The sequence below is a fragment of the Arachis hypogaea genome, chromosome 3 (genome assembly GCF_003086295.3).
Source record: "Arachis hypogaea cultivar Tifrunner chromosome 3, arahy.Tifrunner.gnm2.J5K5, whole genome shotgun sequence".
Taxonomy (NCBI): Eukaryota; Viridiplantae; Streptophyta; class Magnoliopsida; order Fabales; family Fabaceae; genus Arachis; species Arachis hypogaea.
In genome coordinates this window covers 57361564-57365427 of record NC_092038.1, presented here as the reverse complement: position 1 = coordinate 57365427, position 3864 = coordinate 57361564, and the positions used below count along the sequence as shown (strand labels likewise).

At 33.4% G+C, this 3864-nt stretch overlaps 1 non-coding gene across 1 annotated transcript; it reads left to right on the top strand.

The window, feature by feature from the left end:
- The first annotated feature begins 240 nt into the window (after positions 1 to 240).
- LOC112793300 (small nucleolar RNA R71) lies at positions 241 to 344 on the top strand. The gene has a single exon (XR_003197998.1). It is a non-coding gene; the product is annotated as a small nucleolar RNA R71 (small nucleolar RNA).
- The last annotated feature ends 3520 nt before the right edge of the window (positions 345 to 3864 follow it).

Genomic DNA, 3864 nt, shown 5'->3' with positions numbered 1-3864 from the left:
AATATGGCATTCAGAGCATCAATCTCAAGAACTCCCTTCCTTTGAGGCGTCCCATTATTCACGAAATTCCTCTCAGAAGTGTACATGAATTGGTTATTTGCAACCATGTCAATAAGTTCTTGAGCCTCTGCAGGCGTTTTCTTTAGGTGAATGGATCCACCTACAGAATGGTCCAGTGACATCTTAGAGAACTCAGATAGACCATAATAGAATATATCTATCATGGTCAATTCTGAAAACATGTCAGAAGGACATCTTTTAGTCATCTGTTTGTATCTTTCCCAAGCTTCATAGAGAGATTCACCATCTTTTTGTTTGAAGGTCTAAACATCCACTCTAAGCTTGCTTAGCTTTTGAGGAGGAAAGAACTTAGCCAAGAAGGCCGTGACCAGCTTATCCCAGGAGTCCAGGCTATCTTTAGGTTGAGAGTCCAACCATGCTCTAGCTCTGTCTCTTACAGCAAAAGGAAAAAGCATGAGCCTGTAGACTTCAAGATCTACTCCATTAGTCTTAACAGTCTCACAGATCTGCAAGAACTCAGTTAAAAACTGGTATGGGTCTTCTGATGGAAGTCCATGAAACTTGCAGTTCTGTTGCATTAGAGCAACTAGTTGAGGTTTTAGCTCAAAATTGTTTGCTCCAATGGTAGGAATTGAGATGCTTCTTCCATCAAACTTGGAAGTAGGTGTAGCATAATCACCAAGCATCCTCCTTACATTATTGTTGTTGGGTTCGGCTGCCATCTCCTTTTCTTGTTCAAAAATTTCAATAAGGTTGTCTCTGGATTGTTGTAATTTAGCTTCTCTTAGTTTCCTCTTTAGAGTCCTTTCAAGTTCTGGATCAACTTCAACAAGAATGCCTTTTTCCTTGTTACTGCTCATGTGAAAGAGAAGAGAACAAGAAAAAAAGAGAATAGGAATCCTCTATGTCACAGTAAAGAGGTTCCTTATTGTTAGTAGAAGAAGAAAGGGAATAAAGAAAGGAGAATCCAAACAGAAGGGTGAGGATAGGGGTAGTGATTTGAGATGAAGAGAGGTGAAGAGAAGTGTTAGTAAATAAATAAATAAATAGAAGAAGAGGAGAGGGAAAGAATTTCGAAAATAATTTTTTTGAAAAGGAGTTAATGATTTTCGAAAATTAAGATAAGAAATAAAATTAAAATTTAAAATTTAAAACAATTAATTAATTAAAAAGAATTTTTGAAAAAGAGGGAGGTATTTTCAAAAATTAGAGAGAGAAAAGTTGTTAGGTGGTTTTGAAAAAGATAAGAAACAAACAAAAAGTCAAATAGTTAGTTGAAAAAGATTTGAAAATCAAATTTGAAAAGATAAGAAGATAAGAAGATAAGAAGTTAGAAAAGATATTTTAAAATCAAATTTTTGAAAAAAGATAAAATTTTGAAAAAGATATGATATAAAAGATAAGATAAAAAGATATGATTAAAAAGATATGGTTAGAAAAGATTTAATTTTTAAAATTAAAATTGATTACTTGACTAACAAAAAACTACAAGATATGATTCTAGAATTCAAAGATTGAACCTTTCTTAACAAGAAAGTAACAAACTTCAAATTTTTAAATCAATCACATTAATTGTTAGTAAATTTTCGAAAATTTTGAAATAAAATTAAGAAAAAGATTTTTGAAAAATTAAAATAAAAAATTCAAAAATAAATAAAAAAATGAAAAAGAATTGATTTTTGAAAAAGATTTTGAAAAGATAAGATTTTTAAATTTGAAATTTTGACTTGACTAACAAGAAATAACTAATTTTAAAAATTTTTTGACTAAGTCAACCCAAAATTTTGAAATTTATGAGAAAAACAGGGAAAAGATATTTTTTTTATTTTTGAAATTTTAATTATGAGAGAGAAAAACATAAAAAATGACTTACAACATGAAAATTATGAATCAAAACACATAATGCATGCAAGAACACTATGAATGTCAAGATGAACACCAAGAACATTTTGAAGATCATGATGAACATCAAGAACATATTTTTGAAAAATTTTGATGCAAAGAAACATGCAAGACACCAAACTTAGAAATCTTTAATGCTTATACAATATGAATGCAAAGATGCACATGAAAAACAATAAAAGACACAAAACCAGAAAACATCAAGATCAAACAAGAAAACTTACCAAGAACAACTTGAAGATCATGAAGAACACCATGAATACATGAATTTTCGAAAAAATGCAAGAAAAATTTTTAAAGCATGCAATTGACACCAAACTTAAAATTTGACTCAAGACTCAAACAAGAACACATAATATTTTTTGTTTTTATGATTTTATGATTTTTTTTTGAATTTTTCTTTTATTTTTCGAAAAACATATAGAAAAAGAAATTAAGAGATTCAAAAATTTTTAATAAGAATTCCAGGAATCTTTCAATGTTAGCCTAAAGCTCCAATCCAAGGGTTGGGCATGGCTTAATAGCCAGCCAGCTCTAGGATACATAGTTCAAGCATGTGAAGAGGAAGCCTCAATCCAATTGAGTTAGACATGGCTTTACAACCAGCCAAGCTTCAACATGCTTCATGAAATACTAGAATTCATTCTTAAAAATTTAGAATAATTTTTCGAAAACAAAGGGGAAATTTTGAAAAATATTTTTGAAAACTTTTTAAAAGGAAAATAAAACGAAAATTACCTAATCTGAGCAACAAGATGAACCGTCAGTTGTCCAAACTCGAACAATCCCCAGCAACGGCGCCAAAAACTTGGTGGACGAAATTGTGATCATCAACAATGGCTCTAAAGACTTGGTGCTCTCAAACGTGAATCACACTTTGTCACAACTCCGCACAACTAACCAGCAAGTGTACTAGGTCGTCCAAGTAATACCTTATGTGAGTAAGGGTCGATCCCATAGAGATTGTTGGTATGAAGCAAGCTATGGTCATCTTGTAAATCCCAGTCAGGTGGATTCAACTGTATTAAGAAATTATAGTAAATGAAAATAAATAAAATAGGATAGAGTTACTCATGTAATTCAATGGTGGGGATTTCAGATAAGTGTATGGAGGTGCTGTGTTCCTTCCGATCTCTGCTTTCCTACTGCTTTTATCCAATCTTTGTCACTCCTTTCTATGGCAAGCTATATGTAGGGCATCACCGTTGTCAATGACTACATCCCATCCTCTCAGTGAAAAAGGTCCAAATGCTCTGTCATGTTGGAATAAAATCCCTTGATTCTTTTGCGTTTGTCATCACGCCCAATAATCGCGAGTTTAAAGCTCGTCACAGTCATTCAATCCTAGAATCCTACTCGGAATACCACAGACAAGGTTTAGACTTTCCGAATTCTCAAGAATGCCACCATCAATTCTAGCTTATACCACGAAGACTTTGATCTCACGCAATGGAAGGCTCGGTTGTCAGGCGAGGGGCAACCATGCGTCGTGTATCAGGAATCCAAGAGATACGCATCCTAGCTCTCGCTTGTAGAACGGAAGTGGTTGTCAGGCACGCGTTCATAAGGATGGATGATGATGAGTGTCACGGATCATCACATCCATCAGGTTGAAGTACGAATGGTATCTTAGAACAGGAATAAATCGAATTGAATAGAAAATAGTAGTAATTGCATTAAAACTTGAGGTACAGCAGAGCTCCACACCCTTAATCTATGGTGTGTAGAAACTCCACCGTTGAAAATACATAAGTGATGAAGGTCCACGCATGGCTGAATGGCCAACCCCCAAAACATGATCAATAGTCTCCTAAGATGAATAATAAAATAAAACTGAGACAAAAGATGTCTAATACAATAGTAAAACGTCCTATTTATATTAGACTAGCTACTAGGGTTTACAAAAGTAAGTAATCGATGCAGAAATCTACTTCCAGGGCC